The 14,784-nt window shown below is 44.9% G+C and overlaps 1 protein-coding gene and 1 long non-coding RNA gene across 4 annotated transcripts in view; one reads left to right on the top strand and one right to left on the bottom strand.

The window, feature by feature from the left end:
* The window catches only part of LOC146860053 (uncharacterized), a 206,664-nt gene extending 201,921 nt beyond the window's left edge, over positions 1-4,743 (bottom strand). Inside the window, exon 1 of the long non-coding RNA XR_014978780.1 lies at positions 4,561-4,743. This is a non-coding gene — a long non-coding RNA (uncharacterized LOC146860053). The remainder of the gene's footprint in view (positions 1-4,560) is intronic.
* The window catches only part of LOC146860054 (uncharacterized), a 300,404-nt gene that overhangs the window by 195,687 nt on the left and 89,933 nt on the right, over positions 1-14,784 (top strand). The gene's annotated exons all lie outside the window — the stretch shown is intronic.

The raw sequence follows: 14,784 nt of genomic DNA on the forward strand, positions 1-14,784 counted from the left end.
AAGTACGGTGCGCGTACGTAATAGGATACGCGTACGGTAAGCTGACGCTACGCGCTCCGCACATCATAAGTACAGCGCGCTTACGCGATACGTGCATGACGTACGTGTACACCCGGAAGCAACGTCGCGGTTACGCAGGGGCGTGTAATGCGCATGCGCGAGTGCATCTTACGTACGCGCTCCGTAAGCGTCCCGTTCGTGCATGCGTACTTGTTTACGAGCGCGTACCGTAAGCTTACGGAGCGCGCACAGTAGGTCATGTGATCCACAAAGAACACTTCATTGGTTGAAATTACTTTCAGTTCCAGAAACTTCCCACACCACACCCATTCCCCTCATTACTGCTTGAAAGAACACTTTTCATTGGTTGAAACTACTTTCAGTTCCAGAAACTTCCCACACCACACCCATTCCCCTCATTACTGCTTGTGATTCTCTAGGAGCAGGAGCTGAATTGTCTTTGGGATACAATGGCAGAACAGCAGACCTCTTCTGAGAGTGAGGCTAGCAGCACCACCATCATCCAGAGAAGGAGGAAACAGAAGACTTCTTTTGTATGGGAGTATTTTACTTTTCCAGAGGGGGAGAAAAAGGTCAATGCTCCACTGGTCACTTGCACACTTTGTGACCGTGTTTTATCAAGAGGAAATCCTAGGAAAAAGTATTCCTTTGGAAATCACTCTGAGACACCTTAGGGATAAACATCCCAGGACCTTTGATCGACATACTGGAGAAAACTCTTCAGTAAGTCACCAGAGCCCAGCCTCAGAAGCTCAGCCGAGTACATCATCGGCAGCTCAGCTGAGCCCTTCCTCTGAGGTGGGAGCATCACCTTCTTCTGCTCCTCTGGACGTTAACCCTCGATTTGGGAGGGTTGTAATGAGGTGTATAACGTGTTGTGGTCTTATTGTTTTTGGGGAGACCAGTGTTCCCCTTATTAACAATAAGATAGACCAGCACGTTTGTAGGCGCTCATAATATTCCCATTCTTTCTTTCCTCCATCCCTCTATGAACCCAACGGCTCTTTTAAGAGCCAACCTTACCTCTCAATTTTTTTTTTTTTTAAGCTTTCCTTTTTGAAATTTTTTTTTTACCGTGCACGCACGGTACGCGTAATTACGCGAATTTCACGGAATTTCTCAGTTTACGCCATGCGCGTACGCTGCGCGCATTCGGCGATTTAAAAAAAGAAAAAATTAAATTAATTTTTTCCCCTTGGGGGTCCTTCTAAGACCCCCCTGACAAAAGCTAGGGGGTCAGGAACTGTCCAGCCTGCCCCCTTTTCACGTTATCCACCTTTGTTTTACACCCCCTCAGACTGCGAGAGACAAAATGGCGGCCGACACTTCCTGATTTCGACCGATTCGAATGTTTACTAAGATCTAACAACCAATCAGAATCGCGCCCGCGCACAGCACTGTGCGCGTACGGTAAGCTTAGGGTAAGCGCACGGAGCACGCCCACAGACATATATATTGATTTAAATGCTATTTTCTCAGGAAATACTGAACAGATTTACACCAGACCTACAAAAGGCACTTCCTTGACCTGAGGACTACCTCTCTGCCAAATTTCAAGTAATTCCGTTCAGCCGTTCGGGCTGTAGCTGTGTCTAAAGGTCCTATGGAAAAATGCATGGGGAAAACTCGTTTTGGGACCCCCCTTTTATCTCAGCCCCCGCTTGACGAATCCCCCCCGAGACTTTCAGGGTAGGAGCGGAGCGTAGCGCCCCATTAGTTTTGAAAATTTCGCGAGCATTCGTCGACCGGCGCCAAAGTTATTCCAAATAGAATGTTGCGGATTTCCTATGGAAACAGGGTCCTAACTATATATATATTACCTACTGGCGGTCGCCAGTAGGTAGTTATAGTTAGGACCAGCATATACCAGGCCAACTTCTCACAGCATTGATGAAGCTAATCCAGGTTAATTTATTGTGGTATTTAGCTTTTAATTTTCAGTTTTCAAATTTTTGGCAGTCACGAGAAAATATTTACACGTTAAAAAAAAAGTGGTAACTTATAAGTGGATACGTGATCTAGAAATGACGAGGTGTTTTTAAGTAAAGATACGATGTTCAGTGCTGTACATAACGGTATGTAAAATGTTGAAATCAATAGACATCCATCCCTAAACACATGAATCTCCAATTAATCTCGTATACATTCTGTTATTTTAAGTGAGGAGGAAAACGTAGGGTGTGGATTGTCAGGATACGCCGATGTTTCGACCCAGGATTGTGTGTGAATGCACCAGTCGCAGCAGGACTTCAGGGCGAGGAAAGGACAGCCAGTGGTAGTGGTGCTGGGTACCACAAGGAAAGGATCCGGATAATCCACAATCCGGTTGGATTCTTTAGGGAGTGCAGACTGGAATTAACCTCGTTGTTCAGAGCCGAATCTTAAGCCATAGGTTAAAGCTTCACTTCGGCAGGCTTGTACTCTTGTACAGCACTCTGCTGCGCTTTCTATTCTATTGTATGCAGACTTCCAATGCACATGGCTTCCAAAGGCTTCCCATTGCTGGATGATCCATATCATTGCACATTCGCCAATAGGGGTCCATATGAGCGGTCTTAGTAGGGGGTTGAGCCAGGCTTTTAGCAGTTTTCTAAACGGTCTCATTGTCTAGGTTTCGTAATTCTACAGGCAGTGAGTTCCAAAGTTTAGGAATAAGATGTGAGAAGGATTTTCTGCTCCATCTAGTTCTGTGAATGAGGTACCTTCAAGAGTTGGGTGGTCGAAGATCTTAAAGACCTACTTGGGATGTATGGTGTCAAGAGTGCCCTAATCAGGAAGGGTCCTTTGGAGTTGAGCCTAAGACTTAATGTTTTAAATGTTATCCTTTCCTCAACGGGGAGCCAATGGAGAGAAGCCAAGGCATTTTTAGATGAGGCGTGTTTTTGGGGGATCAGAGTAATGATGAACTCAAAGGCAACAAGGCAGCTGAAAAATTACAGCAATCACCTGTGTGGCACCCGTGTGGCAGCACGTGCTTGAGGCATGTGTGTAGTAGATACACATGCTGTGCATATTCTTGCCCTTTAGTGTTATGTCTGGATGTGTGCAGGTTGTTTTTGATCGTAGAGTCTTTCGATTCACGAAGTAGAATGACTATTCCTAAGCAATACAGTGCATGGGCATTGACTCCATTGTTAGATTGAGTACACTACCCCCTGTCCCTCAGCCTCAAATTGAACCTCCTAAAAGACTTCAACCTACAAATTGGGAGGCCCTCTGACTACCTCTGCCTGCCTGTAGGCCATGGCTGGCACGAGAATCCATTTTGGATGCACTGTCCCCCGGGTTGGTTCCGAAACACCACTCTAATCCGAAAGCTTTGGTGCCGACAACCTCTACAGCTTCCACTTCTCCTGGGTCTGCTTGATAGTCTGTGCTGATAACTTTGGTGCCGAAACAAAAAATCAGCTCGGAGCCTCATCAAAGCCGGTGCCAAAAAAGATCGTGGAGAGGGCTGTGGAGCCCATTCTCCACAAACTTCAAGAAAGACTGGACTCTAAACAAAAACGGATCCAAATTTAGCCTAAAACTGGAAGGATATTGATAAAACCACCACCTTCTCAGCCACCACCTTCCAAGAGGCTTTAGATGTACCCATTCTACCTAAATAGAAGTTGGAAAAGGCAACCAGCCCTTTCATCTGACACTGTAGTAAGTTCTCACTGTAATTCTCCTTTATTTTAGCCTAACTTTATGCTGTTGGCCGCTTTGCTTTGAACGCAACACAATTTAATTCGTGCCATGATATTATTTTGAAATACACTGCACTTGTTTTTATTATTCAGTTCTTCGTTTTTGTGGTTCAGTTTGAACATTGCGTACAAGGTTGAACAACATGGTGCTGTTTTTTTTTTTTCTGTCCGCAACATATTCTAACCTTTAGAGAAAACAAAGGGGCACAGCTGCTGTTTTCCAACACACCACTTCTAATCATATAAACCAAGACTTGCCCTTTAGAAAACCTAGAGGAGGATTCTAGCATACAGTTTGCTCGTATTGCTAATTACTTTGCTCATTTTTAAGTTTTCTAATTGCAGCACAGTTGCTTCATTAGAGCACAATAGTCTTAATGAATTTTGAAAACTTTCCTAATTTCTTTTATTGTCGACATGTATGAGTGACAAGGGTTGTTTCATGGTGTGGTTTCATTCACTCTTCTTTCTCTCATGAATACACCTGGATTCAACCTCTCATTTCACTCTGCCTCAGCCCTTCTAACTCTTTACATGATTGTTTTTACCCATCTCTTCCCCCACAATGTGTTGCATTACCTTCATGTTCATGCCGCAGGAATTTTTTGTTGTTGTCTCTTCATAGTCTGCCCACCCCCTCCCTCGGCCACTATCAGCGCCGGCCGCAACTGGTTCCTCCTATGACCGCATTGAACATTTAATGCTGAACTGTTCCACAATACATGGGGTTTTTATAGACCTTTGCACACAAGCACATTAGCGGCCAGTGTGTCAATAGAATGGCAAGGAAGGTGGGAGAGGGGTGGCGGATGGATGGATGGACGACTAGACCAAAAAAAACACTTACCTGCCACATTTGCTCCTCTCCACTGCAGGCACAAGCTCCCAGAGTCAACTGCAGCCAATCCTGACACTACGTTCATGCTGCTGAAAGCAGGGTCCAGATCGGCCGGAACGCTGAGGTTAGACTCTGAGCCTGTGCCTGCTCTCCACCCGCTACGTGGCTCTGGGTCTGAGAGCGATTCAGTGCACATGACTGATCCGCCTACGTCCTGCGTACTGAATAGCAGTGCAGCCTGTCATCACCCTAGCCCCACCCCTAAGCCTTGCCTCAAAGAGCAAAAATAAGACTATAATAAACAAGGGTTTATTGTCGTTTTAATTTTCTTGGCGGCTGGCAGGTGGGGGCGGTGCTCCTCTGGCATAGCAGAGGAGCCGCCGCTGCACAAGCATCAGAACTCAAGTGACAAACTGCAGGTGTGCAGCGCTCTCATGAGAAGGGTGTCAGTGACTCTCAGAAAAGATGCAAGAAATGCAAAAATCAAGACGCTAAGTTAACATGTGATTCCTTGTATAAACTTGCCAAGCACGGCAACTAAGCTAAATACGTCGGAAGTGGAACAGCTGGTACAACAAAGTTAGCTGGTGCCGCATAGTTTGCCCATCTAATCAGAGTAATGTTAAAAGTACGTGCCAGCGGGTTCTCAATCTTAAAATGTAGACACACTGGGGGTAAAGTTTTTACATGAAACTACCCTTGCATCAAACACTTATCTGCATATTTATTGGAAAATATTTCACAGGTTTCTTATGAGCAAGCGGTTATATCCAATGTTAAATTAGAATTAGAACTTCCCATTAACATGAGCATTTTTCAATTGAAACAATAGTGCTGTGATTTACAGAACTGTTTTCCTTGCATAGTCCAAACTAGGCCTGGGCTATTTTGTTGTCTGGTACATCCATAATCTTCTTTTTGTGTTTATTTCTCATGGACGTCGCATGCAACAAAATGTGCACTATTTGTTTTTTGGGGACCTGCTGTCTCCTAAACCGCATAGGAAGCCTTTTGAAACTTTAAAATCTCTTCATGATGCTCTGTGGGGTTTCTCATTCAAGTCTTTTCATTGTTTATGAAACCAGATTTGTTCTAATACCTCTGATCACATTAGGTGAGAAGGACTCCTATTTAGTGTAAAGTGCTAGGATTGTGGCAATGTCATTTTTTTTTAATAGTGAATTATCATTTGACAATGTAGTCACACATTTGCTCACCCCATGCTTAGTGTGCAATTCCAATTCACAGAACAGTTCACGCAAATATCATTAACGTAAAGTATATCTTGGTCTCACAATACAATTGTCATATCAAACAATATTGCAATCTAGTACAATGATACACGGTCAGTCTTTACATCACTTTTTTTGTGTTTTGTGGGTGCAGGAAATGGACTTAATGTAAGCACATTTGACTAAGTAGTTAAAGTTGTGATATGATCTTAAAGATTGGTGTATGATCGCAGTGGTCTGTTTTGCTGGGAATATCATTGGATGCTTGAACGATATTAAAGTAAAGTTCGGAACGTGAGGTCCTATTGAGGTGCACACATGGATTTACATGATTATCAAGTCTGAATTATATAATTCATTCATTCTTGATCTTTATTTCGGTCGCCTGGACCATAAAAGAATACATTATACAACATTTTAAAAGAACGAAGGATACAGTAATAGTTTCCAGGTGGTTGACCAGAGTATAAAACAATCATTTGGTTAATAAAAGCTTAATACATTTAGTACGACTGTGCCACATTGCCGTTAAAAATTTTGAAACTGCAAACACAGTTGGGGCCGAGAGATCTCTTTTTAAAATCCTGTATGCCGGAAGGTAGGTCCTGAAGCCCAAGTTTTTGAGGAGTGGGACCAGCCAGTACTGTCTTGCTCTTCTATATGCCGGGCAAAAAAATATTATGTGCAGGTCACACTCCCTCAGATGCGCACAAGCTGGGCATTGTGATGAAGTCTCAGTTTGTCCAGCAAGCAGTGTGCGCTTTGAGAGGAAGGGTGCTGTACCTCCATTGCATGAAGAGCTTCCTGGTAAGCGGGGGGCCTATATTATCATACACCAGCTCTTGGCAGTATAGGTCTTTGGACTCCAAGAATTTGCCCATGAGGGACCTCTCCTGTGTATTTTTAATTTGGAGACATAAATGGTGTTCATAATAGTCTTTGGCTAGAGATTTCCTTGAGACTCTGGGACATGTGATTTCCGGGTGAGACCATAAGTTCTGTCTTCCTAGTGCCTCGCAGGTTTGTTTAATATGCCTGAGCCAGGGAAGTCGTGCAGGATTACAGAGCGTCAGGATTTCCTGAAGCTCAGATCTATAGTCGGATAATTCTGGTGTAGACCATAGCCTTCGCCAATACAGTAAGGGTTTAAGGCACAGTTCTTCCGAAATTGGTCTGAGGCCTAGGTCGAGTCTCAAAGGTAGGAGGGGGGTGCTGGGGGGAAGAGCTGTTAGTTGTCTGAGGAAGTTATTCTCAGTCACCTGGATGGTCTGAGTGACAGTGTGTCCCCATATTTCAGCACCATAGGTCACTGCCCCTTTTGCCTGTGATTTGTATATTTGTAGGCGAGGGGAAAATGGTTGGTAAGTCAAACCCCGGGACATCCTTGCCAGTCCTCCTATCATTTGAGATAATTTCAGGTTCGCCCTAGTGCGGTGCGTATCCCAGGACAGAGATTGATTTAATGTTATCCCCAGGTACTCGAATGTGAAGACCCTCTCTAGCCTAGAGGGCCCGAGAGTGGGATTGGGGCGAGTGTTTGATGGGGGGTTGAAGATCATGTACTTAGTTTTTGACGCATTGATCTCCAACCCCCGAGATGCACAGAAGAGTGTGAACCCATCAAGAATCCGCTGGATGCCCATGGGAGACTTGGAGAGCAATAGGGTATCATCCGCAAAGAGAATAGCGGGTACCCTCGAGCCTCCAAGCCTCGGAGCGTCCGTGTCTTTCAACGCATTCAAGTGGCTAATCACCCCGTTGACAAAGAGGCAGAAAAGAGTCGGTGCGAGCACACAACCCTGTCTGACCCCCCCCCCTGTCAACGGGGAAGCGGTCCGTTAGGGCGCCCCCTCTCCCACACCTCACCCTTGCATAGTTCCCCAAGTGTAGTCTTCTCAAGATGGCTAGGATGTCAGTTGGGATGCCCAGATCGTCAAGAACAACCCACAATTTTTCTCTAGGCACTAAGTCGAATGCGGCGCGTAAATCGACAAAGACCGTGTATAGAGTGCCGCCCTCTAATAATACGGTCTTCCAGTGAATAAGATTTAAACGAAAAATCTGGTCAATGGTCGAAACTTTCTTTCTAAAACCAGCCTGGTATGTGCTCATGATGTTAGAGTCCTCAATCCAGTCCTGCAAGTGGTTAAGGATGAGTCTGCCAAAGAGTTTCTGGGAAACATCAATGAGACTAATCGGTCTATAGTTGGCTGGGAGCAGAGGAGAGCCCTTTTTAAAAATTGGGACAATCTCTGCGCCCAGCCAAGTATCTGGTAGTTCCATACCCTTCAGGATGGAATTAAATAAAAACGTGAAGTAAGGTGCCCAAACTTCAGGTTCTTGCTTGAAAAGGTCGCCGGGCAGTCCATCCAAACCTGGCGCCTTTCCTGTAGCAAGGGCCATGATAGCTACTCTAACTTCTTTTAGGGAAAAGAAAAAGCCCGACGTAGTGGTGACTTCCGTCGGGACGGTATCGGCCCCTGTCCCCGCGGGGGAGGTGTATAAAGACTGGAAGTGGTCTCGCCAGGACTCAGCTGAGATGTTGGGTTCAATCGCAGAGACCAATTCTTCTGAACCAGTGTTTACACATCGCCAAAAATTCCTGGAGTCTCCTTCTGCCAGAAATTTCGATAATTTCTCCCATTTATTTTGTTCCCATTCCAGTTTTGCGTTCTTAGTTAATAATTTGTAGGCTGTTCTTTTCTCCCTGATTTCTGTCCAGTCCTGACCTGACTTAATTGTGGACAGAAGGTCACTCTTAGCCTTCCTGCAGGCTGGGTTATACCAGGAAGGGACTGAAGTAGGAAGGGCCCTTTTGGGTTTGCCAGTAAGGATTTCTGATGTAGAAGTGATAAGATCTACATGTAACTGCCAGAAGTTGTTGAATGATCCCGGAGTGCTAGGATGCAGATTGAGAGTTTGAACCTTCTCCAGGATCGGAACGAGTAGGGCATATAAATTTGGTATCATCCCTTCTTTGGCTACTAGATTCTCCCATTTTATTCTGCGTCTGTTGGTAGAAAGGAGTAATCCCGGGTCAGGTGAATCCCAGTTATTCTCCCTTGGTTCTAGGCCAGAATAATGTAACTCGAGCTGCAAAGCATTATGATCACTATCAGCTCTTTGGAGTACCCGAAAGTCACTTATTTGCGACCAAAGGGCTAATGGGACCAGAATGTAGTCCAGTCTCGATGTTTTACCCTCTCTATGATATGTGCAGTTTGAGGGAATGTCTGATGGTAGCCTTCCATTGCAGGCCCTCAGCCCATGCTTGAGAGTGAGAGAAGTGGTTTGTACCGCCAGGGGGGACCACACTTTTGGTGTTGGAAGGTGGGACGGTGGTATGGACCAGATGTTGTCTTCCTCCTGGGACAGGCCATCCGTTAGGCCCAAAAGGGGTTCAAAGTGACAATTCAGATCTCCTCCTACTATATAGGGGGTGCCCACAGGAATTGTGGTTAGGGCAGAATCGAGCTCAGCAATAGTAGTAGATTCTTGCGAATTACTAACTGGCCTTGAGTAAACATTGATTACCAGGAGACTGGACAGACCTGGCCACTCCAATAGAACTGCCAAAATGTCCTCCGAGTTTGCTTTCACAGGGGATGCCCTGCAGCCTAGATGAGAGGCTATCCAGGTTGTGAGCCCACCAGGAGGGCGACCTTTGCCACTCCATTTGGCGTTTTTGGAGAAGGCAGCATAGCCAGTGCGGGCACTGTCCTCCCTCATCCACGTTTCTTGGAATAGACATATATCCCTGTTTACTATAAAGCTATTCCAAGCCTGACAGTTTAATTTGTTGGACAAGCCCGCAATATTCCAGGAAAGAATGTTTAAAAGAGAAGTTTGGTGTTTAGAGGACTTAGGGGGTGGGGGGAGGATGTCCATAATGAAGGCGTTTGGGTCAGTTGATACTACCTCTTGTACTGAAAGTTCAATTGTGGGTGTGATAGTAACCAACATGCTAGATTTCTCGTCGGTTTGTAACTGCTTTAGACCAACGCTCTGTGTGAGAGTATCTGAGTGTGGGTCATTTAATAGAGACCTTTTTAGTCCCGGCACAACACCTGTCCCTTTCTCACTCAGTCAGTCCAGCATGTCCAAACAACTATAGCTATTTTGTAAGGGAAAATAATTATCAGCAATGATTCTAGTGGGAAGGTGTTCTAAATTTACATTAGGTCTCCGCCTATAATCCCTTCTAGGTACCAGTTTCCATCCCTCTCCATCCAAATCATGTCCTGGAAGAGGATAGAAAAAGGACAGGGGCAGTGTGTGGATGGATAATTATATTGATTACTACAGTGAAGCCCTCTTGGGTTACATTTGAGAATTAGCTACCTCTGTTATTGCTTGTAATCAAATAACATTTAGATGATACATATTTTCTTTTTTTAGGTTAATTGTAAATGAATGAACTGTTCTTTGATTTGCCGCATTGCTAACCATGACCCTCTCAGCAGGATCATCCTCGGACGTTTTTCCTCCTCTCCTCCTGTTTTCTAAACCTATTTTGTTGGCTTTTAGAACTCTGCTAACCAGTGCTACCGCACTTCGTGCTCACTCCTTAAGACATGGTAAAACTGGCCTACACCTAGTTAGGACATTTAATTGGGACACAGAGCACACTCTATGCATTTTCTATAATACAGATTTAAATTTTATTCTAACAGTATTTGGTTTCTTGACTGCATTTTGTATAAGCGCCTCAAAAGCCTTCTCTAATAGTGGGTCTACAGTGCTTATTGTGCCGCCCACTTGAGTTGTCGTACCAAACATGTCTCAGGCATGCCGTTGCAGACTGTGTGCACTTTTAAACTGCCATTTCGACTTTGCAAAGAAGTCCTTTGCCCAGCTGAAACCTCTTTTTAATGCATACAAGTCCTCCCCAAGGTAAGTCCTAAATAGGCCGTAGGGCAGGGTGCAATGCATTCAAAGTTGGACATTTATTTTTAAGTTTTACATGTCTTGGTAGTAAAAAATTGAAATTTGTTCTCTCTGCACTAAGGCCTACCTCTCCCACAGGATAACATTGGATTACCCTATTATAATTAAGTGGAAGCTTTGGTTTAGGAACAGGTAAAAATGTCACGTTAATCTCTAAAGAATTGTAATTTAAAATCCTTTTTATTGAAAATGTAGGATTTTAAGTCACTTATAGAATTGTTTCATTCTGTTGTCTCAGCCGGTACCTGTGTCGCATGACTGTGATTAGAGTGACAGTTAGCCCTTGTGTATTCTTCTCACAGTGAGACCAAGTGGAACTAGGTGTTGGTAGGATGGGGTCAACCTGCAAGGATGTGTGGGGCAGAGCTGTTCCCTGCCTCACTTGATTTTTCAAAGGGCCTACCTCCAGCACATTCACAAAAAACTTGACACCCATTGCGACCCCCAGACCCCTTGGATCCTGTACAGGGGAGGTAAGGAAATTCCAGAACCAGATGTATAGATTTCTAGAAGTTTCTCTAAAGCTGGCAACCGGTATAAAAATAAGACCCTCCCTCCCACACAAGTACATTCCTGGACCTGTGGACATTACTGAACGAGGACTGCCCTGCTGCTCGAGGCCTGCTCTCTGACAAGGAAGACTGTAGCTCAAAACAGGTGAGTCAACTGATCCTTCGAGTCACTCAGGTAAGCCTAGGATGAAGGGAACAGCTCCAAAAACACAAGCTCCAGAGGCCTCCCTACAACTGCCTAGCTAACCTGCTGCAATTGGACCTACCTGAGGCCTGCTGGCCTCTGCTAGAGTGCTTTCCTAATTCCCTAGATGTGTCTCCTGAGATTCTGGTACCTTGGCTGGCATTGGAGTCAACTCTCCTGAGGTAAAGAGAGAAATCCTGACTGTTTAGTCTCTTCGCAACATCGCCTGTTCGAACTGAAAACTTTCAGCCTGCAACAACTGCAAATTTAAAGCTTGCTGAATTACTGTGTTTAGTTTTGTGTGGAACTTTTTTTTATTGTGGATAACTACCCCTGGCTGCATGAATTTGTGAAACTTCTATTAGAACTGTTCACACTGTTAAGCCCCATTCACTGTCAAGATGAGATCTCTAACCACGGATAAGGTAGACCGCTTCTAACAGTATGCTGGAATGCTTGCTTTTGATTACTTGTGTAAATTAGATTCTTAAGTCTGAACGTTTGTGGCATTTTCTATTTATGCTTCAGAACCTTTCTTTACTCTTTGTAGGCGTTATCAGTTTGATTTTTTTCAACTTGGTCTATTTGGTCATTGCGATTAGATTCTAAATGTTTTAATAATTGTGCGTTAAAGTTAATATACAAGAGCTACGCTATATTTTACTAAAAAACAGGCACCCACTAGTGTAGGTACCCTGTAGAAGACAGGGTTATGATTTGAATAGTGCAGTAGTACCGGGCCTAAAGTTGTCAGAAGTCGGCTAGACACATAATATTGCTATATTTGACTACTGAACAGGCAGTCACAATTCAAGTTAAAAGGAACTTGATTTGAATGGTTCAGCAGGAGCAGCAGCACTGAACCCAATAAAACCAGATTATTGCTAAAATGTAAAGCTCGGCCAGCAGTCGCAAGTGCAGTAATTTTTCAGGCACTAGGGTTAACGCCGCCGGGTAAAGTTTGAACTATGTAAGACCATTCGTCATTCATTCAGTGGTGCAGCAGGTTCAACAGCACCGGGCCAAAAAGTTGTTAGAACTCCACTAAATACCTAACACTGATATATTTTATTTCTAAACTGGCAGTCATAATTGCAGTTACCTTGCAGTTAAGAGGTTTCATTTAAATAGTACAGCAGGTGCAGTGGCACCATGGCCAAAACTTCTAGGAACCCCGCTAGAGGCAGAATATCGTGAAATTTCACTATTTAACAGGCAGTCACATTTGCAGTTATCTTGCAGGCACTAGGGTCCCGATTTGAATGGTGAAGCAGGTGCAGTGGCACCTGGCCTAAAAATTGTCAGAACTCCTCTAAACACATTGCTATGACATTAATTCTATTTCCCTTTTCAAAATGTTGCTATTTACCCGCACTATACCACTAGTAGCAGCACAACACATTGCCTTTTCGTACATAAACAGGTCATGACACTTTAACAGACTTTCTGTAACTTATATTGTACAACTACTCTGCAAGCTACAACTTACAACAAATAACAGCTAATTAATAATCACATAGGCGAAACCTAAAGCATTTACTAATGCTTGTTTCTAACCATGAGTAAGACTGTATGTTCGAAACACGTAGGGTTGTTGGACTTGCCTCAACTTATTGAGCAACTTAGTGATTCTAGAGCGTATTTTTCTGCATTATGGGATCGGTTCGATATATAGATATATCCATGATTGGTACTGTGTAATGCAAATTAAGGTTCGTTAAACTTAATTGTAAATATTATACATGAAAAGTCGAGCATACTAGCAGCAAAATGTGCGACTATTATAAAGTGATTCGGAGTAAATGTTGCTGAAAATGTGAGACAATGGTAGTTTGTTTTGCAACATTAAAAAAAAGTTTTAACATTAGATTTGTTTTGAAAAAGTTAAAGTAGAGGAACATTAGCAGAGGTATCACTGATGGCATTTTCTAGTCTCTGAAAGACCACTATTAGACTGGATAGACACGTTTGAAACCTATAATCTGGCAATTGGTGGGGAGGTATTCGTGCCAAAAATAAAAGTTGCCGGTAATAAAGCACACTTTAGGTGTAGAAGAAAGGAAAGCAGTTAAACCACGACCCGTGCCAGTCAGGAATGCAGAGGATATGGCTCTGGCGCATGGGGAGGTGTCTGTATGAAAAGGGTAACGAGCTCCTGAGTAACATCTGACTATGATCTCCCTCGATTCTACTTCTGCTAGCTCCTCTCCTTTCTCCCTCACATGACTCCCCCCCCCCCCCCCCCCCCCCCACCCCCCCTTATCTTCCTCCAGGTCGCTCTCCTGGGAGACACAGGGCTATCCCCTGTCCACCTTCCCAATCTGATCTCTTCCCCCCCCCCCCCCAACCACCCCCATCTCATCTGCTTTACCTCTGGCTTCCCCTTCCCACTCTGCATCTTGTCAATATTCCAATGCCATCTCCCACCCCCTAATCTTACCCATCAGCCCCACTAAATCAACCTTTCTTACAACCTGGTCTACCGGTCAACTTTCCCTACCCTCCCCCTTTCCTCCTCCCTTCTTCTCATCCCTTTCCGCTCTTCCCCTTCCCTCATATCCTTAATTCATCTCCACCTTCTATCTCTCTTCTACCTCCCCTTACTCCTCCTATGCTTCACAACCCTGCCTCCCTATCAGTAATTCCACCCTCTTCCCTCCCTCTGACCCTACAGTTCCATACTCCTCCCCCAACTACCACATAGCCCAATGCCCCCAACTCTGCCTGGTGCCTGTTCCCCTACATACACCTTTCATAGCATACGGTACCTATCTAGCACCTTCTCCGCTCTTCTCCCCATTCCTCTGGCCTTTCGTTGACCCCCCCCCCTTCCATCCCCTCCCTGTGCAGCCCAGTCTCTTCGCACCTCTGGCCTTTCTTTGGCCCCCCCTCCTTGTACAGCCCCCTCTCCTCTCATCCTCCCATATCTCCGGCCTTCCTTTGACCCCACTCCTTCCCCCCCCCCCACCCTCCCTCTCTACTCCTCAACTGCCTCCTCCTACTTTTGATCTCTATTCTACCCCTATGCTCAACACCAGTAAAAATATCACTAACACCATCCACTCCCCTCTTCCACCATCTTTCCTTACCTTCGACCCGAGCACGCCAATACCCCCATTCCCCCACCTCTGCCTGTCCTTCCTCGCCTACTGCACCCCCTCCCTTAACCAGCAAGCCTCCGAACACCTTGTGCTCAGCCCTCCTCTCCTTGGAAAATCAACTCTATTCTCCCATCTCTTCCAACTTCCAGCTTGTAGCGTCCCTCTCACTTCTAAGTGATAAGATATCCCACTTCCCTAACAACCTCCCAAGGTTCCTTGCTCCCGCACCCCAATAGTGCCTTCTGATTCTTCTTGAC

Source organism: Triturus cristatus, chromosome 3_1, assembly GCF_964204655.1.
Source record: "Triturus cristatus chromosome 3_1, aTriCri1.1, whole genome shotgun sequence".
NCBI lineage: Eukaryota > Metazoa > Chordata > Amphibia > Caudata > Salamandridae > Triturus > Triturus cristatus.